Source organism: Pongo abelii, chromosome 5 (assembly GCF_028885655.2).
Source record: "Pongo abelii isolate AG06213 chromosome 5, NHGRI_mPonAbe1-v2.0_pri, whole genome shotgun sequence".
Classification (NCBI taxonomy): domain Eukaryota; kingdom Metazoa; phylum Chordata; class Mammalia; order Primates; family Hominidae; genus Pongo; species Pongo abelii.
The window spans coordinates 122,134,251-122,159,979 of record NC_071990.2 but is presented as its reverse complement, the minus strand read 5'-3'; the positions used below and the strand labels follow the sequence as shown (position 1 = coordinate 122,159,979).

The following is a 25,729-nucleotide window of genomic DNA, read 5'->3' as shown; positions in this document are numbered from 1 at the left end:
AGACAAAGAAGAAATCTCTACTTAACTGGCAGTCGGAGAATAGGCTGCATCTGCCTTCTGGGATCTTGTCCTGTTCTGCCACTTACTGTATGTTGTTGAGTAGGAGACACCTGCCCAATGCATCCCATCTGTAAGTTTGGGATAATAATAATTCTAGTTCATAGTCTTGTTAGGAGGATACAGTGAAAAAATATATAACCAAAGAACTTAGAACAACACCTAACATGGATAAATTGCTTAATGAGCTATCATTTATTATTCTTACCATTCCAGTTTTGTAGCCACTAAGCTTCGCCAACCACAGGACTGTGAATATAAATGAGAAGCCTTAATCTGAAACAGTGATTTTCTTCCAAAACTTATGACAAACTTTACTTCTTATTCAGATTAGAAAACAGAGCTCTGTAATTTTAGAATTGCAGATAACCTTTTACTGACTGTAAATCATCTAGGAGAAGATGCTTTGGCCAACTCCCAACCTTAACAAACCTTTTTCAGTTAAAGACTCATTTTTCCTTTTGTGATTTTGCAGGGTCAGCTGTATAATTTACATTTTGTCCTTCTTTATTTCAAAATGTAGGGGTCTATCTTATTTTATGCCATAAAACCAGAAATGTAACACAAAAATAAGATATGGCTGCTTTTAGCATTCTCCTAATCTTGCTCTTTTCCTAAAAAAACACCATCTGTTGGAAAGCAGATATTTTTATTTATGCTTTAATGCGTTACCCAAGGAAATAGGAAATCCTTGTCTGCCCTTAAATTTTTCTGTATTAACAAATGCAAACCAACCACTTTGCACCCATTTCTTTCCGTGATTACTTACAGGGACTAAACCCTGCCAAATAACTTGGATAGACTTTATTCCCTTTTGGTGCCCCCATCCCTAATGATCAAGGGACTTTCCTGTCCTTCTACAGGTATCCTCTGAGATTCACCCTACTCAGCCTCAGCCATCCTCTCTGTTCCTTTCCTTTGGGCTCAGACAGTCTTTGTTTCTGTTGCTCTAGTAATGTCATCATTCTTCATTGATGAAAATGCATTATCCTATTAGGGCTTTGTTTTGAAGTTGCATCCAGGAGCCCTGTGGCAGCTCTGTGAGGTAGACAGTCCTTGGCAAGTGAGTCTTTAGGTTCCTTTCAGGTCACATTTTACACAGTTGCACCATTCCTATCTTCTCCATTCCTTTCTAGTACCATCTCTAGCTTATACTAAACTGTGAAGCTATTGGTAATGTGTTGTATCTTTTAGCCTTCAATATCCTTTTTGATAAAGTATAATAAGATGTCCATGTCATCTTAGATAATTAGTAAGTAATCATAAGACTTATTTGTCTTTGTGATCTCCTACCTTCCTTCTTAAAGCAAGTACAGTTTCACATTTGTGCTAAGTTTCATGCATGGTGTGTCCTTCCCAACCCTCTAAGTAAACCTCTCTCCATCATTTAAGTTGTAGCTTAAATGTTGTTTCTTGTGGGAAGCTTTTTCCTACTTTTTGTTCTTCAGCCTACAGATCTCTGCAACATATTGAAATTTTCTCCTGTAAAGGATCTAACATGCTATACCATAATTATGCATTCACTCACTTGCTTCAGCAATTAGATTGTAAGGGATATTTTGTTCCCATCTCTTGAACTGAACCTCATTTAGAGTAAATACTTAACTACTATTTTATAATAGAATAATAGCTTCAAGGGAAATAGTAAGGATTTTATTTTTTGATAGTTATTTTAGTTTTTATATATTTTTCCAAGAAACAAATAATAAAAATGCTTCACACAGGAGTCTGGGATATTATACACAAGTCTGAAAAGGAACTACAATTATGATTAAAGATGAAAGTGAGAATTTTAGACTTTATAAGGCAAGTGAACAAAAAGTCTACAGAAACTGCAATCCAAATGCCTGGATTCCAGTCTTTGTTTTGCCTTAAAATTGCTAAGTGAACTCTTTGGAACCTTAGATTCCCCACTGGAAGTTAACCAGAGGTTAACCAGATGATGCCAACATTACAGCTTATACAAAGTTGTGCTCAAGGAATCCGAAAGACAATGACTGTATTTGCCAGGCTAAGACACAACTTTCATTTAGTGAATGTGTAGGTAGATTAAAAGAATATGTTGAGAAAAAATGAGACATCTTCTCTGAAATTATTGTCATATTATTAATAAAAAGAAAATTTTAACTTACATATTAAATGTAAATCACTCAGAAAGAATAATAAATTTAGAGAGAGTATATCTATTTCTTTTATTTTTCCTCAAACCTAACCTATGAAACTAACTCTATTTCTGTTAAAATGCTTAATATTTGGGCTCAATATCCATGTCATATTTGAAGACCTGCATTTGATTCTGTTTTTCCCTCTAATAATTTGTTATAATTGTGGCAATGGATTCAAGTGATGGAAAAGATAGATTTGAATATGGGGTTGAGCTACCTGAGGTTTCTCGAAACTTTGAATCATAAAGTAAAACATAGGTCTGTATCAACAGTGAATTTGGAATGAAAACTCAGGTTGGAGTTGGCAAAGGGAAATAGAGTTCTCCCTGGCCAGTGTACAGAGTACACTTGTGTGAGAAGTCTTGCCACTTCTAAGATGTATACAAGAATTACTTGCATATTACTCCCAAGCCCTTTAATATACTGAGGCTAATACAGAGGGATAGAATCTTCAAAGGTAAGTTCATGAATTAGTTCAGTGCTTATATTAAGTCCAAATTCTAGAGAGTCTTAAAGCTCCCAAATCTTTGGAACTAGGTTAGAACTGGACGTGGTGATGTATCACTTTGATTTACCTTCAATGAAGGATTTGTTTTCTCAGCTGCTGGAAGACCTAGTGGTTGAAAGCCTCCAAATGCCAACCCCTTTATGAATCTGCCTTAGCTGCAGGGAGTCTCTTCACCCAATGTCATGCCCTTTCAGGCATGGCCCACATGAATTGATGAACAAAGTAGTAGTATAAAGGCTGGATATTTTAGCCCATTGAAAGGCAATTCTAATGGACATTTCAGCTTCATAACTCACCTTGGGGTTGACTGAGACCATTTCATCTGAGTTTCTCCCTCTGCCTCATTCTTCCCCATCATATCCTTTCCACAGGTATAATCCCCAAGGACTTTCATAATAGAGTCCTGAACATTGTGTTAGATCATCTTCTAGTCACTCAGCTAGCAAAGTGAACCTCATCACCGGTGATTGGTAAAACACAGATAGATCCTAACCCAAAGTGGCAGATCAATTATTAAAACTTTCACTGGTATTAATTAGAATGATATTCCAATGGAAGAGGTTGCATTTGCTGGTGATATTATCAGGTTTTTAAAAAGTATAGGGAAAATAGGAATATGGAATTGGATGTCTATTGCTGAGCTTGATGGAAGTCCTAAAAAATATAAAGAAAGGCTTAGAACAATTAAAAGGCAATTACAAGTCAAATGTGAAAGCCAGATGGCCTCCTTAGTACTTATATAGAGGCTTTCATCTCTTACATCTGGAAAGCAGAGAAAACCAGAGGCCAGGCCCATGACTTAAGACTAAGAATAGGACCTCCAGAATGATGAAGTGAGGAACTCCATGGACCTTCTTTCCAGTGAGACAACCATAACTGCTGAAAATTATATATAATTTTCTCTACTATATCTCACTATGAACAGCAAGAATCTGTGGCATTTGAGCCACAACAGCTATTTCCTCCCTTCCATATCTCAGTTCCACATGGTAGGAACTCCACTTCAGGTTGCAGCCAAGAACACAGGGCTCCCTCTCCCCCTGAATACATGCCACACTTCACTCTGGCTCCCAGTAGAAGGATTCAGTATCTCTTGAGGACGAGCAGGCCATTAGTATTTCTGAAGCTTTTATCTCTGTGTTTCAGAGGCTCTATTCCATGCATGAATGACTGAGAGGTTTAGGACTTTCTTTCTCTATCCAGCTCCCACATGTAGGGTTGAAGTGCTGCTCCAGGCTGAGAAAGCCAAGAACACTGGTGCCCTATTGCTCTCACCTTCATTCACTTATATAGTGGAGGTTCCTTTCCAGGAAAGGCAAGCCAAGAAGAACACAGGCTGCTACTCCAGCTATTTTTTGTTTTTAATATGAAATGAAAAATAGTAATATATGGAGTTAGTGATGTGGTTCTTATTAATAATCAATAACAGCAATAGAGAATATTCTTGAATCATACAGATTTTTAAAAGTACATTCAAAGTAGATAGCAGTAGATTTAATTTACTTATATCTTTCAGTTAAAATCTAGCTATCCAAAGTATTAGATTAATCCTTAACCAATAATCTCTTATTGATTAATGTGGTTAGAGCAGTGTTATCTTCTAGAGTTTTTAGTAATCATGCATATTTTTAATATAATCTGTAATTAATAACAAAGGTAATCTATTATCAACGTAGCTACTTTTTTATTATGAAAAGCACTTAGAAACAATACAAAAATATTTTTCTTTCTAACTCCCCAGGTAGAAATATATCTGATTTTTTAACTGTCTTCCTAGCAATCTAATATTCTTCAGAGACTTGAGACTGTCCAGACACTTGAACTGAGACACATACTGAAAGACTGGGTCATACTATTGTTTGAATTTTTTACATTTCTGCCCATTAAAGAAAAAGAAATCTTTTAACCCACGTCCTTAAGATGCTATATAAAATACATAAAACAATAGATGACACTTGTCTTATTATTTCAATTCCAACCATCTAAAGATATAGAAGTTTATTTATATTATGGATCTAGAGGTGTAGGGTAGCCCTCTATGGTAGGTAGAGTTCACCAATGCCATTTTGGAAGTAAGCCCCTTCTCTCTCACAGGGTTACTGTTCTTGGTGGTGATGGCTGCAACTCAGTCTCATGCCTCTCTCCCAGGCAAGAAGGTAAAGGATGCAGAAACTGCAGGACCCTCACACTTGTGCTTATGTTTCTTTGGCAAGAACTGAATCACATGACTATTTCTACCAGAAAAGGACACCATGAAGTTAAATATTTTAATGTTTTAGCCAGTTGTATTATAGAGGACATGGGGAAAAGGAATTGAAACAGATTTTTAATGAAAGAATTTACAGAATCTGCCACAAATTTGTATGTAACATTTTGTTAAGCCTATTATATATATAGATTTTTTTTTTTTTTTTTAACGAGACAAGGTCTCATCCTATCACCCAGGCTGGAGTACAGTGGCATTAACACAGCTCACCGTAGCCTTTACCTCCTGAGCTCAAGCGACCCTCTCCCCTCAGCCTCCTCAGTAGCTGAGACCACAGGCACACACTACTATGCCTGACTAATCTTTAAATTTTTGTAGAGACAGGGTCTCGCCATGTTTCTCAGGCTGTTCTCAAACTCCTGGGTTCAAGTGATTGTCTCACCTTGGCCTCTCCAAATACTGGGATTACAGGTGTGAGCCACCATGCCCAGCCTATATATTCTTTATCCTGTAAAATAACAGACTATATTGTGCCATTGATTATCACAGTATTTGTATTACTGTAAATAATTGAACTATATCTTGTTTAAGTGGACATATCTAAGTAGTTCCTAAATGTAATGTTAAGTAAAACTTGAAAATTTAGACAATGGGATAAAGTAGTGGTATACATTTTGTAATTTAAATCATGGAACTCTCTTTTATTAGCTGTATAATTTGAGGCATGTTGCTTAATTTCTTTGTGCTTCAGTTCCCTCATATTTAAAATAGGGATGGTAGCCCATGTACAGTAAAGTTGTGGCACAGAGTAGATATGATAATATATGGAAGCTCTTAAAATAAACCCTGGCAAATAGCTTGAGTTCACTTACCCGCTTATCTATTTTTCTTTCATTAAAGTACTGTTTATTTAAATTTATTATCTAATATATTATTTCATCTAAATATAAAATCTGTATTTATTTTAAATGTGCTTACTATCAAAATTCAGACGATACCAAAACAAGGTTTACAAAAATGACACTAATGATTTTCACAAAACTACAGATTTTTTATAAAATCCACAGAAACCAACAACATGTGTGTTTGTTTCAAAAAAGACTTCCCTCTCCATCTATTTGAAAATAAATTCAAAACTCTTAATGTTTAGCCATAAGTTCAAAGTACATAACCAGCTGAGTTTTAGTGCATGTTACTTAGTTTTAATCTAGTTACATAAGACATCTGCAAATTTGTTACATAACCTATAGAGAAATTTCAGAGTCATTTATACTCTCCAAAATATGGAATGTCTAAAAAACTCCTAGTAGAGAGATGTGGGGTGTGATTTTTAAAATAAAGATTTTAATTTCCGTCAGAAGCTGCGATTCACTGATTCTGCCTCTTTATAGAACACCAAATACATGCTCTTTGACCTCTGTGTAATTTATTTAAACCCAAGCTCAATAACTTTAAATGCAGTTATCATCACAATGCTTCAAACAATGGTCAGCGATCTGTGAAGACACAATGCACTGTCTCATTAAACCAAAAACCCAGACAGTCTGAAATAAGCACAGTCTAACTGCCTTACAATTAGATATGGTATCTTACAAAAATATGTGCAGCACAACCGTGACCTTTGTACTAATTCAACCTCCCTGGCAGCTGACTCTTCTTCCACACACACACCTCCTTAAATGGTCTTAAATGTCAAATAACTTATTATTTACGAAGGCATCACTGTCAAATACCCACAAGTATGCTATTTTCTTCCGAGAAGATCTGGCTATCTTCCATAGCATGCTTTGTGTTCTTAAAGCTTTGAATCTTTAAGGAAGAAGTCAGAGTCAGGTAAAGCTGTGAGAGTCAGAAATGGGGTAAGAGCAGGATGGAGCAAACCAAGGAAGCAGAGATATGGGAATTCCAGAGGAACAATTGATTCAGGGAGTGGAAAGGAGGAAGTGTGTCAGGGAATGGTATTCCAGCTGTAGAGATTTGTGACTTGCAGACACGGAGGCGTGGGCTGGGAAATAGGTGGGTTTTGAATACCTAGCAATGGTTCATACCAGTTGCAAAATTGTCCTTTAATTTATATACTTGGTAGATATTTATTAAACATGTAACTATGTACTAGGTACTTTGCTAACTGCTGAGGACTGTGTTAAAAAAGACAGACTTGGTTGTTCCCCTAATAGAGATTACTGTCAAGAACATCTTAGAGTAAGGGTGATGGAGAATATCAGTTCAGATCCAGCAAGGTAAATGGGAACATGCAAAAATTGGTAGTGCAATTTCTGCAATGGGGGTACCAGAAATGAGCATGAACAATAATAGGAAGGAAACTCATATATTAGGGGATATTCATATATACGGGAACTGATATATTAGGGAGAAACTTAGAGGATTCACTGTGTGTTTTAAATTTCCCAGTGTTGCCTATGATATTATGCTTCTCTATTTTTTTAATCATTACGATTCCTTGTCTTTTTAGTAGATTATGATCAGTGCTTAGCCCATAGAAGGTGCTCAATAAATAAAGTCTATTGAATAAATGAATGAGTTAGCAAGGTCAAAGTAGAATCCTAACAAAACAACCTCAGTGATAAGCTAGCGAAAAACTCCTGTAGCCTCCTTGTCTTGGGCAGGTGAAGTCTCAGGTTCTGGGGTACAATGGGCCTGTACCGGGAGCTTGTCACCCAGTAGCCATGTGAGGTAACACCTGCTGTGCCATTAAAAAAATAAATGTGATGACTGTTTTCCAGAGAGAAATAAACTAAGCTAAACAAGGATGCAATTCTCTTCTGCAGCACGGAATTTTTCCCCTTTCTTTTTTTCGCAGTAGTCCCGATCAAAACTAGGCTTGAGAGGCTGCCAACAGAAAGTCAAGGTAAATAAGTGTCAAGGTTATTCAAAGGGACCCTGAGCTGTGGTATTCTGTGTAACTGTTGAAAAGAGTCAATCTAAGAGACTTGGGCATCTTGCAATTACAATCAGGTTTAATCTAAACAGAGAATTCAAAAAAGAAAGAAAGAAAGAAGTAAAGAGCCCTTCTACTTCCACGGGATCTGGCCTTTGGAGCAGGTTCCTGAGAAGTATCACTTGAGGCTCTGATATCAAATCAGCAGTTTCATAAATGGTGAGATTGTAGGTTAAATAAAGGAGTTCATTTCTGATGAGTTTCACATCAGGGGACTGTGCCTACCACTCTTTGAGGTTTCAAAAATAGCAACACACACATGTTACTTCCATCTAAGAGGAGCCAAAGTGCAGACAGGCTGACCTGAAGTGTTCATTAACAACAGCTGGAAAGGGAAGAAATCACATGCACGTCTAACCTAGATTTAAAACCATTAATTTTTCCTTCAATTTCAAAGCTGTTCTGCTTTCATAGTGCACCATTTATCTAGTACAAAAAACAAAATACCTTCAAATGATTCCCTTGTTATTCTTTTTATTATTTAATATATGTTAGAACATTCCTGGCATACTACGTCATATACGACCTGAAGAGGCACTAGAGTTTAATAGAAATAGCGGAGATAAGGCATATAAAGCACTTGGCACAGATGTGGTAGGCATTGAGTCGATGTCTGTGCTTATCCTTCACAATAGGACATTTTGAATAGGTGACCTGATTTTGAGTTCTGGCTCTGTATCTTGCTAATTTGGTGACCTTGAGAGATAAGTGCCCCTTTCAGATTTGCCTTGGCTTTCTCATGTAAGCCATAAAGCAAAAAGTTTAAAAAGTAAAAGAGAAAACAAAAATGTTGACCCGGAAAATACAAACTCAAAGAAAGCTATGTGACTAGTTTTTTTGTTTGTTTGGTTAAGTTAAAATAGCTAACAAAGACAAAGAATTAGTAAAAATAAATAAATAAGTCACTGGAAAAAAAGATTCAATTCACTTAGAAACTATAGCAATTGTAAACATATATATACCTAATAAAATACTTTTAGTATAAATTAAATTAATGAAACTGCAGAAAGGAATTTATGAATGTACCATCACTGTGGGATATTTCAGCAGGTTTTTCTCATTAATCAAGAGATCAAATGATCAAAACATGAGTTAGGATAGAGACCACTTGAGTTATGCAATTACCAAGCATGAGTTAATATTTGACTTAGTAATAATGTAATGCTTAAGGCAAAATAATTTATGGCATACTTTTGTGAGCAAGAGGAGTGCCACAATTTCTTATGTTGGGACAGTAAGCATAAACTGGGGATTAATGTAGGGCAACTAATCACATGGAAACCCTTACCTTTATAGAACTTGCTCTCTAATAATTATAGAAGAAACAATCCTCTCAAACACACACACAGGACATTTTTTAAAAAATGACCATTTACTTGGCCACAGTCAAGCATCAATGTATTTTTAGAAAGCATTATTATATAACACTAGACTATGGGGTGTTTTCTGAGCACAGTCATTAGTTTGGAAATTGGGCATTAAAACACATTTTTAAACTGCTCATAGGTAAAAGAATAAATTATAATAAAATTTAAAGCAATTATAACTAATAAAGAATATAGACCATATCAAAATATGTGGGAGACAGCAAAGTTAATACCTTAGAGAAAAATTCTGAACATAAGTAGTAAAATTAGAAAGGAAAGAGCTAAAAATTAATGTGCTAAGCATCTAAATTAAGAAAGGTGAACAGCTAAATAAATGCAGAGGAAATAGAAGAAAGGGATAAGACAAGAACTAAAATTAATAAAATAAAAGAGAGCTAAAATACTTTGTAAAAAACCAAAAGCTGTTTCTTTGAAAAACATAAAAATAGACAAATTTTGTGACATTGCTGAAAAGAAAAAGAGACTAGGTGCAACTGAAATATTAAGGATGAAAAAAGAGATAGATGTACAGATATAGAAGAGATTGGAGCATAATAAAGGAATATTATGACCAACTTTATGATAAATCTCTTGAAAATGTACCAAAATTATATTTACATATGTGTAATTTAAATCTACATCTCTATATATGAAAATACTTTTTAAGTGACCAGTCGCCACTAAAGTATTAGCTAAAAATAGGCACTGGATATAGTGTAGGGAAAAGTTTGAATCATAGACTCTTACCTCATCCAATACTTAACACAGTGAGCAGAAATTATTAAAACTAGAGTATCCATTTGGGTCAAGTTTAACTCCATGTGATAATCCCCAAAGAGTAGTAAGTTTAAGAATATGCTGCTTTTTTTCTTCCAAATAAAGGAATCCTGGTGGCATCATGTAGCTGTCATGATCCTCTTTTACTTCCTTGACCTAGGAAGTAAAAGGTCACCCTGTCAGTGACCTAGGCTTATCCCAGATTTTGACTCCTTTATTCCTGTAGTAAAATTCTTGTTCTCATTTTCCAAGATGGTGGTTGGAGTTCTATCCATTACCTTTTTATATTAAGCCAGCAGCAGAATGAAGAGGAGAAAAGAGCAAATGGAACATGCCTGCTATCTTTTAAGGATATTTAGTAGAAAATGCCAGAAAATATTTCTGCCCACATTTTAATGGCCAAACTTAGTGACATGCACACACCTGCTTACAACAGATACTGGCAAATGGAATTTTTATTCTGAGCAGCCGTGTACACAGCGATAGAACAAATATCTACGGAAGAAAGAAAGAAGATATAATGAGTGTAGACAACCACTATTCTCTGATACAACCAAGCAATGAACTCTCTGGCAGCATCCAAACATGGAAAGATATTCAACCACATAATACACATTTTGAAAAGTAACTGGTTCTGGTATGTTGCAGTTTAATCCTTATTTCCTTCTGTACCTCTCCAATGCCATAAAGTGGAAAGAGGATGAATTGAAAACATTCTGAGAATTCTTATTAATATTTCTCAATTTAGAGAAATGCAGATTAATAAGGCAATTAAGTAGCCTGGAGAAAATTTCTGAAAAGCCCCTTAAAAACAGACAGTTCTCTATGCCAACAGCAGATCTCAGGTTCTTAGCCAAGGCAGGAGAAACCACCAGGGGTCACTGTGTTCCAGGAGAATAGTCAAAACCATAAATGGAATCTTCCGTAGGAATAATATACACCTGAACTCAGTGAAATCAATTCTACTAAAAGACACTTAACACAATCTCAGCAGAGAGAGCAGAGACCTGGCTATCCGAAAATGACTGCACTCAAACAAATAGAGCTTTTTTTCTGTAAACTGCTCAACCTAAAAAATCTAAAAAGTACATGTAATAGCAAAACCCCAGTTCTCAAACTGTAGTTCAGAGAGAGTGCCACCCAGATATCATGTAAGCCTGAGCAGTGACAAGAAAAATTCACCACATTTTGCAGGGGAAAATAGAAATCCTGGATAAAGCTGCTAATATTAAGCATTGAAGAAGAAAATACGTAGCCTAGCAACTAAACAAACTTACTTTTTTTTTTTTTTTTTTTTTTTTTTTTTTTTTTTGAGACGTAGTCTAGCTCTGTCGCCCAGGCTGGAGTACAGCAGTGGCGCTATGTCGGCTCACTGCAAGCTCCGCCTCCCGGGTTCACGCCATTCTCCTGCCTCAGCCTCTCCGAGTAGCTGGGACTACAGGCGCCCGCCACCGTGCCTGGCTAATTTTTTGTATTTTTAGTAAAGACGGGGTTTCACCATGTTAGCAAGGATGGTCTCGATCTCCTGACCTCGTGATCTGCCTGTCTCGACCTCCCAAAGTGCTGGGATAACAAGCATGAGCCACCGCGCCTGGCCCAAACTTCCTACAGAAAAATGAGGAAAAGAAAAACACAGAGATCCCAGAGTGCAAGTGAGCATTACCCAAAGAAAAGTAAAATACATATGTGTAGGTTATTTCTGCTTAGAACTTATAAAGCTTGCTTGGGTACAGTGGCTCACGCCTGTAATCCTAGCACTTTGGGAGGCCAAGGCGGGAGGATGGCTTGAGCCCAGGAGTTCAAGACCAGCCTGCACAACATGGCAAAACCCCATCGCTACAAAAAATACAAAAATTAGCCCGGTGTGGTGGTCTGTGCCTGTAGTCCCAGCTACTTGGGAGGCTGAGGCTAGAGGATCACTTGAGCCCAGGAGGTCAAGGTTGCAGTGAGCCGTGATCACCACCGCACTCTGGACTGGGCGACAGAGCAAGTCCCTGTCTTAAAAAAAAAGAAAAAGTTATAAAACTCTTCTTAATATAATAACTCAGTGATGTAATAATATTATAGAATGGCCTAATTATAGATCTGACAAACACATTTGACGTATGATAGAATAGATTACATATTGCTCAAAACTGAATCCCTAATTTGCAGGAAAGCCATGAATATCGAGAATAAATTAAGAAGAAAGAGGTGAAGTGATTAAAGAAGTTAGAAAGAAAACAGAGCAGGCAAATAATGATTATCAGAGTCCCCAAGGTAGAAAATCCCCCCAAATTAAGAAAAACTATGAACAAAAATGTAATTTTAAAAGTTCCCTGAAGTAAAAGGAGAGCTGAGCTTGAAAATCAAAGGAACTTGTATTATGCTATGAAATCTTGGTATAAAATCATCAATATTAAGACATACTCTTTTTTTAAAATTTTATTATTATTATACTTTAAGTTTTAGGGTACATGTGCACAACATGCAGGTTTGTTACGTATGTATACCTGTGCCATGTTGGTGTGCTGCACCCATTAACTCGTCATGTAGCATTAGGTATATCTCCTAATGCTATCCCTCCCCCATCCCCCCAGCCTTCCTGTTCCCCTTCCTGTGTCCATATCTTCTCATTGTTCAATTCCCACCTATGAGTGAGAACATGCAGTGTTTGGTTTTTTGTCCTTGCAATAATTTGCTGAGAATGATGGTTTCCAGCTTCATCCATGTCCCTACAAAGGACATGAATTCATCATTTTTTATGGCTGCATAGTATTCCGTGGTGTATATGTGCCACATTTTCTTAATCCAGTCTATCATTGTTGGACATTTGGCTTGGTTCCAAGTCTTTGCTATTGTGAGTAGTGCCGCAATAAACATACATATGCATGTGTCTTTATAGCAGCATGATTTATAATCCTTTGGGTATATACCCAATAATGGGATGGCTGGGTCAAATGGTATTTCTAGATCCCTGAGGAATCGCCACACTGACTTCCACAATGGTTGAACTAGTTTATAGTCCCACCAACAGTGTAAAAGTGTTCCTATTTCTCCACATCCTCTCCAGCCCCTGTTGTTTCCTGACTTTTTAATGATCGCCATTCTAACTGGTGTGAGATAGTATCTCATTATGGTTTTGATTTGCATTTCTCTGATGGCCAGGGATGATGAGCATTTTTTCATGTGTTTTTTGGCTGCATAAATGTCTTCTTTTGAGAAGTGTCTGTTCATCTCCTTCGCCCACTTTGTGATGGGGTTGTTTGTTTTTTTCTTGTAAATTTGTTGGAGTTCATTGTAGATTCTGGATATTAGCCCTTTGTCAGATGAGTAGATTGCAAAAATTTTCTCCCATTCTGTAGGTTGCCTGTTCACTCTGATGGTAGTTTCTTTTGCTGTGCAGAAGCTCTTTAGTTTAATTAGATCCCATTTGTCAATTTTGGCTTTTGTTGCCATTGCTTTTGGTGTTTTAGTCATGAAGTCCTTGCCCATGCCTATGTCCTGAATGGTATTGCCTAAGTTTTCTTTTAGGGTTTTTATGGTTTTAGGTCTAACATTTAAGTCTTTAATCCATCTTGAATTGATTTTTGTATAAGGTGTAAGGAAGGGATCCAGTTTCAGCTTTCTCCATATGGCTAGCCAGTTTTCCCAGCACCATTTATTAAATAGGGAATCCTTTCCCCATTGCTTGTTTTTGTCAGGATTGTCAAAGATCAGATAGTTGTAGATATGCGGCATTATTTCTGAGGGCTTTGTTCTGTTCCATTGGTCTATATCTCTGTTTTGGTACCAGTACCATGCTCTTTTGGTTAACTGTAGCATTGTAGTATAGTTTGAAGTCAGGTAGCGGGATGTCTCCAGCTTTGCTCTTTTGGCTTAGGATTGTCTTGGCAATGCGGGCTCTTTTTTGGTTCCATATGAACTTTAAAGTAGTTTTTTCCAATTCTGTGAAGAAAGTCATTGGTAGCTTGATGGGGATGGCATTGAATCTATAAATTACCTTGGGTAGTATGGCCATTTTCACGATATTGATTCTTCCTACCCATGAGCATGGAAAGTTCTTCCATTTTTTTGTATCCTCTTTTACTTCCTTGAGCAGTGGTTTGTCGTTCTCCTTAAAGAGGTCCTTCATATCCCTTGTAAGTTGGATTCCTAAGTATTTTATTCTCTTTGAAGCAATTGTGAGTGGGAGTTCACTCATGATTTGGCTCTCTGTTCATCTGTTATTGGTGTATAAGAATGCTTGTGATTTTTGTACATTGATTTTGTATCCTGAGACTTTGCTGAAGTTGCTTATCAGCTTAAGGAGATTTTGGGCTGAGATGATGGGGTTTTCTAGATATACAATCATGTCATCTGCAAACAGGGACAATTTGACTTCCTCTTTTCCTAATTGTGTGCCCTTTATTTCCTTCTCCTGCCTGATTGCCCTGGCCAGAACTTCCAACACTATGTTGAATAGGAGTGGTGAGAGAGGGCATCCCTCTCTCGTGCCAGTTTTCAAAGGGAATGCTTCCAGTTTTTGTCCATTCAGTATGATATTGGCTGTGGGTTTGTCATAGATAGCTCTTATTATTTTGAGATATGTTCCATCAATACCTAATTTATTGAGAGTGTTTAGCATGAAGAGTTGTTGAATTTTGTCAAAGGCCTTTTCTGCATCTATTGAGATAATCATGTGGGTTTCGTCTTTAGTTCTGTTTATATGCTGGATGATGTTTATTGATTTTCGTATGTTGAACCAGCCTTGCATCCCAGGGATGAATCCCACGTGATCATGGTGGATAAGCTTTTTGATGTGCTGCTGGATTCAGTTTGCCAGTATTTTATTGAGGTTTTTTGCATCAATATTCATCAAGGATATTGGTCTAAATTTCTCTTTTTTTGGTTGTGTCTCTGCCCAGCTTTGGTATCAGGATGATGCTGGCCTCATAAAATGAGTTAGGGAGGACTCCCTCTTTTTCTATTGATTGGAATAGTTTCAGAAGGAATGGTACCAGTTCCTCCTTGTACCTCTGGTAGAATTCGGCTGTGAATCCACCTGGTCCTGGACTTTTTTTGGTTGGTAAGCTATTAATTATTGCCTCAATTTCAGATCCTGTGATTGGTCTATTCAGAGATTCAACTTCTTCCTGGTTTAGTCTTGGGAGGGTGTATGTGTTGAGGAATTTATCCATTTCTTCTAGATTTTCTAGTTTATTTGCATAGAGGTGTTTATAGTCTTCTCTGATGGTATTTTGTATTTCTGTTGGATCGGTGGTGATATCCCCTTTGTCATTTTTTATTGCGTCTATTTGATTCTTCTTTCTTTTCTTCTTGATTAGTCTTGCTAGCAGTCTATCAATTTTGTTGATCTTTTCAGAAAACCAGCTCCTGGATTCATTGATTTTTTGAAGGGTTTTTTGTGTGTTTATTTCCTTCAGTTCTGCTCTGATGTTAGTTATTTCTTACCTTCTGCTAGCTTTTGAATGTGTTTGCTCTTGCTTCTCTAGTTCTTTTAATTGTGATGTTAGGGTGTCAATTTTAGATCTTTCCCTCTTTCTCTTGTGGGCATTTAGTGCTATAAATTTCCCTCTACATACTGCTTTGAATGTGTCCCAGAGATTCTGGTATGTTGTGTCTTTGTTCTCGTTGGTTTCAAAGAACATCTTTATTTCTGCCTTCATTTCTTTATGTACCCAGTAGTCATTCAGGAGCAGGTTGTTCAGTTTCCATGTAGTTGAGTGGTTTTGAGTGAGTTTTTTAATCCTGAGTTCTAGTTTGATTGCACTGTGGTCTGAAAGACAGTTTGTTATAATTTCTGTTCTTTTACATTTGCTGAGGAGTGCTTTGCTTCCAACTATGTGGTCAATTTTGGAATAGGTGTGGTGTGGTGCTGAAAAGAATGTATATTCTGTTGATTTGGGGTAGCGAGTTCTGCAGATGTCTATTAGGTCCACTTGGTGCAGAGCTGAGTTCAATTCCTGGATATCCTTGTTAACTTTCTGTCTCGTTGATCTGTCTAATTTTGACAGTGAGGTGTTAAAGTCTCCCATTATTATTTGTGGGAGTCTAGGTCTCTTTGTAGGTCACTAAGGACTTGCTTTATGAATCTGGGTGCTCCTGTATTGGGTGCATATATATTTAGGGTAGTTAGCTCTTCTTGTTGCCTTGATCCCTTTACCATTAGGTAATGTCCTTCTTTGTCTCTTTTGATCTTTGTTGGTTTAAAGTCTGTTTTATCGGAGACTAGGATTGCAACCCCTGCCTTTTTTTGTTTTCCATTTGCTTGGTAGATCTTCCTCCATCCCTTTATTTTGAGCCTATGTGTGTCTCTGCACATAAGATGGGTTTCCTGAATACAGCACACTGATGGGTCTTGACTCTTTATCCAGTTTGCCAGTCTGTGCCTTTTAATTGGAGCATTTAGCCCATTTATATTTAAAGTTAATATTGTTATGTGTCAATTCGATCCTTTCATTATCATGTTAGCTGGTTATTTTGCTCTTTAGTTGATGCAGTTTCTTCCTAGCCTCAATGGTCTTTACAATTTGGCATGTTTTTGCAGTGGCTGGTACAGGTTGTTCCTTTCCATGTTTAGTGCTTCCTTCAGGAGCTCTTTTTGGGGAGGCCTGGTGGTGACAAGGTCTCTCAGCATTTGCTTGTCTGTAAAGTATTTTATTCCTCCTTCACTTATGAAGCTTACTTTGGCTGGATATGAAATTCTGGGTTGAAAATTCTTTTCTTTAAGAACGTTGAATATTGGCCCCCACTCTCTTCTGGCTTGTGGAGTTTCTGCCGAGAGATCCGCTGTTAGTCTGATGGGCTTCCCTTTGTGGGTAACCTGACCTTTCTCTCTGGCTGCCCTTAGCATTTTTTCCTTCATTTCAACTTTGGTAAATCTGAGAATTATGTGTCTTGCAGTTGCTCTTCTTGAGGAATATCTTTGTGGCGTTCTCTGTATTTCCTGAATTTGAATGTTGGCCTGCCTTGCTAGGTTGGGGAAGTTCTCCTGGATAATATCCTGCAGAGTGTTTTCCAAGTTGGTTCCATTCTCCCTGTCACTTTCAGGTATACCAATTAGACCTAGATTTTGTCTTCTCACGTAGTCCCATATTTCTTGGAGGCTTTGTTCTTTTCTTTTTTTCTCTTTTTCTCTAAACTTCTCTTCTCTCTTCATTTCATTCATTTTGTCTTCCATCGCTGATACCCTTTCTTCCAGTTAATCGCATCAGCTACTGAGGCTTGTGCATTCATCACATAGTTCTTGTGCCATGGTTTTCAGCTCCATCAGGTCCTTTAAAGACTTCTCTGCATTGGTTATTCTAGTTAGCCATTCGTCTAATTTTTTTTCAAGATTTTTAACTTCTTTGCCATTGGTTCCAACTTTCTCCTTTAACTCGGAGTAGTTTGATCTTCTGAAGCCTTCTTCTCTCAATTAGTCAAAGTCATTCTCTGTCCAGCTTTGTTCCATTGCTGGTGAGGAGCTGCATTCCTTTGGAGGAGGAGAGGCGCTCTGCTTTTCAGAGTTTCCAGTTTTTCTGCTCTGTTTTTTCCCCATCTTTGTGGTTTTATCTACCTTTGGTCTTTGATGATGGTGATGTACAGATGGGGTTTTGGTGTGGATGCCCTTTCTGTTTGTTAGTTTTCCTTCTAACAGTCAGGACCCTCAGCTGCAGGTCTGTTGGAGTTTGCTGGAGGTCCACTCCAGATGCTGTTTGCCTGGGTATCAGCAGTGGTGGCTGCAGAACAGCAGATATTGAACAGCAAATGCTTCTGCCTGATCGTTTCTCTGGTAGTTTTATCTCAGATGAGTACCCGGCCATATGAGGTGTCAGTCCACCCCTACTGGGGGGTGCCTCCCAGTTAGGTGACTTGGGGTCAGGGACCCACTTGAGGAGGCAGTCTGCTCATTCTCAGATCTCAAGCTGCGTGCTGGGAGAACTACTACTCTCTTCAAAGCTGTCAGAGAGGGACATTTAAGTCTGCAGAGGTTACTGCTGCCTTCTGTTTGTCTGTGCCCTGACCCCAGAGGTGGAGCCTACAGAGGCAGGCAGGCCTCCTTGAGCTGTGGTGGGCTCCACCCAGTTAGAGCTTCCTGGCCATGGCCACTTTGTTTACCTACTCAAGCCTGGGCAATGGCGGGATCCCCTCCCCTAGCCTCGCTACCGCCTTGCAGTTTGATCTCAGACTGCTGTGCTAGCAATGAGCAAGGCTCCGTGTGCGTAGGACCCTCTGAGCCAGGTGTGGGATATAATCTCCTGGTGTGCCGTTTGTTAAGCCAGTTGGAAAAGCGCAGTGTTAGAGTGGGAGTGACTCGATTTTCCAGGTGCCGTCTGTCCCCCCTTTCTTTGACTATGAAAGGGAATTCCCTGACCCCTTGCACTTCCCAGGTGAGGCAGTGCCTCGCCCTGCTTCAGCTCATGCACAGTGCACTGCACCCAGTGTCCTGCACCGACTGTCTGGCACTCCCCAGTGAGATGAACCTGCTACCTCCGTTGGAAATGGAGAAATCACCCGTCTTCTGCGTCACTCACGCTGGGAGCTGTAGACTGGAGCTGTTCCTATTCGGCCATCTTGGCTCCACCTCTAAGACATATTCTTAAGTTATTGAACCATAATGATAAAGAACCCTTCAGGCATTCAGGTTTAGTAAAGCAAGTCAATTAATAAGAACATTAATAGGTACAATATAGTCAAAACAAGAAGACAACGAGCAATTTCAGTTTTGAGAGAAATAGTACTTATTTTTTGTTCAATTATAAAGATATAAGACAATTCAAACTATGAAAGAATCAGCAAACATCCATGACATCTTTTTGAAAAAATAAGTGGAAGTGTCTGTAGTAATTCAGGCAAGGAATAATAGTAATTTAGATCAAGGTGGTAAGAGTGAAGATGATGGAATAAGTCAAATTCTAGAGATACTGCGAATGTGGAGCTAGCGTGACTTTTCTCATGGAGTGGATATTGGCCATGAGAGAAAAGGGTTAAAGGGTTAAACAAACCCCAGGTTTTGTTTGTTTGTTTGTTTGTTTTTTGCCTGAGTTTCTGAATGGATGTTATTATCATCATCTGAAATGTAAAAGGCAGTGAATGGAGCAAATAAAACAAAAGGTTTTATTGTTTTGATTTTTGGCTGATTAAAAGTCAATCAAATGTTTTGTTTTGCACATGTTAGATTTGAAGCGTCTATTAGATATCAACATATAATTTGATATGTGAGTTGGAATTTCAGGCAAGAGCACAGGGCCTGAGTTATCAGGGCATTCTCAACACATACTTGGTTTTAAATCCATGTAAGTGGATGTGAATGAAATTATAGGAGAGGTCCAAAGACTTAAGCCTTGGTGCTCTACAATACTAAAATTTCAAAGTGAAGGTAGAAACAAAGATGGCTGAAATCTAGTGTCTTGAAAGCCAAGTGAAGAAAGTGTTTCCAAGAGGAAGGAGGGATCAATTGTATTAAATGCTGCTGATGGTTCATGTAAAATAAAAACAAATAATTGACTATGGAATTTAGCAATGCAAAGGTTATTGACAAAGTAGTTTCAGTGCACTGATGAGAGTAAAAGTGTAACTGGAGTAAATTTAAGAAAAAAAAATGTAGGAAGAACATTTGGAGACCAAGTACAGTGAAAACAAAAATAGAAGATATTTGAGTGGGGGATGCATTTCTTCATATTTTTTTTCTCAGTAGAGGGCCAACCAATACTGTCTAAAACTGATGAATAGTGTTAACACAAACATTCCATATATTCATGTTTTATACAAACTTAACAAATATCTTTTAGGAGAAAACTCCTTGATCAAGAAAGAATTATTATTAATGCTATCCAAACTATTTTCTTAAGTTTAGCAGTTTTCTTAAATTTTTATTCTATGAAACTCAGACAAAATTAATAGCCTTTATAACATGATACTGCTTACACATTTTTATGGCTTATATATTTAATTATTTTGTCTCTTTATATGTATAAGGAGGTGTATAGAATGATATTTCTCTAATGCCCACTTTTTTTATAATTTACTTTGCTGCTCCAAATTTAGCAAAGAATGTATATTTTTATATTGTAATAAAATCATTAAAATTAATTATTCTTTAACATAATTCTTAAAGAGAACATGGCAAATACCTCAGCATAAAGGTAAACATATATATGCCATTAAATCTTGAAACAAAAACATGTAGATGAAGTTTGATTTCTTTTCTTCCCAACTCTTGTTTTGCATCCATGTCTCTGTTAACCCCTGTGCCCAATGCAAAGCACAGGCACAGCTGTGCTCCTGGTTCAGCATTACTGTATTTTAACTTGCTAATAATTGCTGCCTAGTTATTAGATGATGGCTATGCTCTAAAATTGCCAGAACACTTTTCTCAAAAGGGAACTGATTTAAATAGGTCACATTCAGTCTTGAACCATTTATAAGTGGCACCAAAATTGTCCAGGTGTGCTTACAGTTAATAAAAGAGTTTGTTGATCGGGCATTGTTTAAATTAAATCATTAATGTTTAAAATCCTTCCAGCTTAGAGTCCCCCTCACGATGGTATATCCATGAAAGTGCTACTAAACTCTCAAAGTATTTTCAGGTTGAAGAACCTGTGTGTCTAAAGTTAATATAAATGTCACTGTATTTATACTTTTCTACAGTCAATATGAGTGTAGATTCCATTGTATGTATCATTAACTATAAAGGCAATTCAACAGAGTTATTTTGATATAAGGAAGGATTGCCATCAAGCTGAATATAAGGAAGTGTGTGACAAACCTTTGAAAACTCAGTGTTAGTAAATTATCAAGGAGAAAGAAAATAAATTGCATCCAAAATTTATTTTTATAATTTCCCAGAGGATCACTAATTCAAAGTGTATCTGTTAGTCATAATTTACTTATATGGAGCTAAATGTTTAATGAAAGTTTCACATGAAATTTCTATGGGACATTTTGAGGACAAAAGGATGTGCAGTGTGTCATGGTGCAGGCAAATTTTTCTTGGTTTAAAGATAACAATTTATAGCAAAACAAGGACTGAAAAATGAGGTTCCACTAAAAGAAATATTATCTTTTTATGCTGTTCTTTGAATCCATTCATCTTATGTGCCATTTAAATAGTAATTTGAAAGGTTACACTTTAAGTTGTAAGTTTTGATAAGTTATTATGGGTTCAGAGATATTCTATGATTTGACAAAAGTGGACTATAGGTGAGCAGTGTTTTAAATTGCAGAAAAGATGCTGGAAGGTTTAAAGAAACACAGCCTTTTTTTTTTTTCAAACAATTTTCTCATACATTATTCTAAACTCTCACAAAATGTTTTCTACATTTCTTTTCTATTTTTAAGTCAAAATTAAAAGGCAAATTCAAACTTATTTAATATTAACAATCCTGTTTTTATTTAATATATTGCTATTTATTCTTTTCATTCACGTAGGCTAAGAAAATATTACTTGGGTTAAGAAAATCATATCTGACTTAAAAAATTGTGACAGAAACTTATTAATTGGTTTAAACTAACATCCTGAGAAAGCATTTAGTTGACTGACTTGCTATCTGAAATACGTATTGAAAATTTAATGTTAAGTACGGAGATTGAACAATTTGCTCGGAGGCCCAACAGTCAGCCCTTAAGGGAGCAGTATCTAAAGAAAGAAGGTCAAAAAAGTGCAAATGAACATGTTGATGGCATTTCAAAATGTTCTAGAAATTTATGAAGATAATTTTTTTTATAGTCTACTATGGAAAATAAATTTTTACTCCCAATGTCATAAGGACATTGTGGTGTGCTGGAACTGAGTTATAACTAAGCTTCACTCATGCTGAACTTTTGTGTATTCTTTATCTGCTCAGACTGGCCATCAAGCCCCTTTCCCAATAGGTTAGGCAGGCTATAAACAATGGAAGTAAGCTACTGACAAGCTTCAATAAATTTTTCAAATGAAGAGCACATTTCCATATGCTATATATCATCAAATAAATATGTTTCCCTTCTTATCCCCAAATCCAATCAATATCACATATTTTATTTACTTTAGATTAAAAAACAACTCAAATTCCCCAAAATAACAAGTAAAAAACCTCAAAGAATTACTTGTTTTTGTATATCAGCATTATAAAAACAAGATAAAAAATAGCTGAAATAACAAAAGTTTGAATAGGATATCTCACATATTTGTGAAAAGTGCACAAAGTACTAGCCGACCAAAGTTTGATATCATGGAGTTTCTCTTATGTGACTTTCTTTCATTCTTTCTCTCGCTCTTTCTTTGTTTGTTTGTTTCTTTCTTTCCTTTCTCTTTCTTTTTCTCTCTCTCTTTTTCTTTCTTTCTTTCTTCTTTCTTTCTTTCATTTTTCCCTCCCCTTCCCTTCTCTTCCCTCCCCTCCCCTCCCCTTCCCTCCCCTCCCCTCCCCTCCCCTTGTCTCCCTTCCCTTCCCCTCCCCTCCCCTCCCCTTCCTTTTCTTGACAGAATCTCACTTTATCACCCAGGCTGGAGTGCAGTAGAGTGATCTCAGCTTACTGCAGCCTCTGCCTCCCAGGCTCAAGCAATCCTCCCCCTTGAGCCTCCCAAGTCACTGGGATTGCAGGTGCACACTGCCATGCTTGGCTAATTTTTTTGGAAAAAACATTTTTTATGTGGTTTTGTGGAGATGGGGTATGACTGTGTTGCTGAGGCTGGTCTTAAACTTCTGGGTTCAAGCAGTCTTCCTGCCTCGGCCTCCCAAAGTAGTGGGCTTACAGGCATAAGCCACATCACTCGGTCTGACTACCTACTTTATTTATGCATTCTTCCCAGGTTAAAATTCTAAGATTCATATTATTTGTTGAAAATGCAAACTATTGTTTTTAATGATATAATGTCTTCATTAGATAGTGCTTCATAATTTTGGATGGTCATATTTCAAATGCAAGTATTCTGGTCAATGATTAAAATTTATTAATTTCAATTTAAAAAATTAAATGTCCACCTTATAGATGGGCTAATTCAGCACACATTTTTACAATTATACAAAAAGAAAATGCTACTTAAAAAAAAGGTGGATTGCTTTTATATCACTTGGAGTATTGAAGTATTTCTTATGGACCAAGTTTTTTTCTTGAATCAAAAGCATAAATGCAAATTTATGGTTACTTACAATTCAGTTTTTCTTTTTGATTGAATTCTTAAAGAGATTTTAGTTTTCCAGAGGAGGTTTTTTCTAATCTATACATGCTAGAAACCCTTTTGTTTCTTATGATAATTGACCCATTCTTCTTGATTTTAAAATTAAGAATAAAGAAAGGTTATTCTTATCCTGCCCTCATCTTCTGTTATAAGATGAGGCCCATGTGGCTTGACATCACTTGACCACTTGAAGTTTTGATAGTTTCAATGACATATCTTCTAATTCACTTATATTTTGTTAAGATTATTATTTTCGTTTCTCAGATGATGGAAATTGCTGAGGTTGGATTAGACAATTCACTCCTCTCTCCTGCCCTTGAAATGATGACCTAAGAAAGTACACAGAAAGAAAATACTTTGTTCATTGAAAATTTGAAATGTAATAAAATGAACATGTTTATTTACCAGACCTGTATTCACTGAAAACTTATGTACTAATTGACATCTCAAAAATTGTCTAAAAATTTCAGAGAATAAAAAACTCATCAGAAATATCTGTGGGATTACAACAGGGTGAGATCAAAAAAAGAAAAAAATAAGTTATTTAAATTGGCAACCCATCTCCACTAAACTTTGTTCTCTGTCAAACATTCTTATTTACTTTTCCTCTCATGAGAGACTTGTGAATTAATTACATCTATTTGCAATTTCTTTCCTGATGTGAATATTTAAATTACATAATATTCCCAATGTACATTGTAATTAACAGAGAATAAAAACTTTGAACCAACCTCTATATCTGATGTCTGGTCCTTATAAATATTATATTTACAAGGCATTGTAAAAGTTATATGGATAAAATGATGTTTATACAAGATTCCTGCATTAAGCAGGCTTAAACTTGGTTTCCAGAAGCAAAACATAAATAAACAAGCAACATAACAATAAAGGACATCTCCTATGGTAATATGATAGGTGATCAACAAATAACAAATGTTAGAATAACTTTAATAGGCATTAATCTTTTGTTTGTGGAAAATTGAAGAATGGGTCACAAGAAGAAAGAAATTAGAAAATAATCCTTGAAAGATTTCTGGATCTGAGATATCTTAAGTCATTGGAGGACATTCCAGCCCAGAAACAGATATGGAAATTTGGGGGATCAAGAACCACTTTGACTGATATAAAAAGCTCCTTCGAGTCTGTGCTTCCTTATTATAAAATAAAGTGGCTTTTTAAAGTGTTAAATTAGATAATGTATGTGATGTGCTTAAGAGTACTGAGTACAGAGTAAGTGTTTAATACATGGCTTATTTTCTATAGTATAAAAAACGTTATAGAGAGAATTTTGGAGTTTACTAGGGATAGCAAAGCTCTAGAGTTTCAATTGTATTCTTTAGGAAATAGAATGCCTTGATAATTTTTTGATTGAGGAGTGGGTATGTAAAATACAGGTATCAGGGACAAATACTGTTGTTTAGTTGGATTACAGTAAACAATACTATTGAGATGAGAACATGGACAAGGGTGGCAGCTGGGGGAATGAGCAACAAGTACCAAAAGCAAATTCAGATTTGTAGACTGTCTAAATGTCATGGAAGGGTTAGTGGCCAGGAATGAACATGGAAGCCAATTTAGTAAATATTTGTGAAGTCCTTTCCAGGAGACTTGTGCTTTCTAGATCATAAAGGAAAGATCGTGGAAAAGATGGCTTTCTTCTCAAAATGCTTGTGGAATTGTAATTATGTGTCCCCCAGAACAAATTACTTCTCTATGCCTCAGTTTCCCCATCAGCAAAATCAGGATGATGAAAAACTCTTTCTCATAGGGTTATGGCAAAGATTAAATAAATTATACTACAAAAGCACATTGTACAGTGCCAAATATATGTGTGTGTGTGTGTGTGTGTGTGTGTTTGTAGCTTTTATTTTTATTAAAATACAGAAAATGAGAGTGCAGACAAGGTATAGAAGCCCCCAGAAGAGAAAATCATAAATGATTAGAACTGGGCAATGACAGGAGGGAGGAAAAGGAAAGGCCTCATTAAGGAGGCAATAAATAGTGTGGGGTCAGCATAGCTTATTATAACTTTGGGATGAAATAGACTTGTTTTAAATCTCAACTCCGCCAATATTTAGTGAGTGACTTAGCCTCTCCATGCCGAAGTTTCCATATCTATAAAATGGAAATAATAACAGCTCCTATTTGAACAGATTTTGCTGAGACTTTAACTGGTTAGTGAGTGCTCACAGTACTGAACCCACAGTGAGTGCTTCAAAAAATAGGAGCCATTGAACAACGATATCCAATTTAGTAAATACTTATGTTTCTTTTTTATATTTTATTTATTCACATATATGCTAAATATTTACATAAATATTTAACTAACAGGATTTTGAAGGAATCTTAGGACTTTTCTAGGCACACCAGTGAGGAAGAACATGCTGAGCAGATGAACAGCATGTGTGAAGGCACAGAGATATGAAAGGTACACAGGGTGTGTGGCACTGTCTGCACAGGGTAAGGCTGGAAACAAATGGCAGGGGAGTCTGGTTGCCTGAAGTTTATTTTGGAGAAGGGACAATGCTCATGAAGGGTGTTCTTAAACACATGTTCAATGCCTTGCT

The 25,729-nt window shown here is 36.7% G+C and overlaps 1 long non-coding RNA gene across 1 annotated transcript; it reads left to right on the top strand.

Annotated features, from left to right (window-relative positions):
• LOC129059793 (uncharacterized) lies at positions 1 to 23,568 on the top strand. Its single transcript, XR_008525880.1, has 3 exons — positions 1 to 130; positions 4,825 to 4,886; positions 23,427 to 23,568. It is a non-coding gene; the product is annotated as an uncharacterized LOC129059793 (long non-coding RNA).
• Positions 23,569 to 25,729: the final 2,161 nt, after the last annotated feature.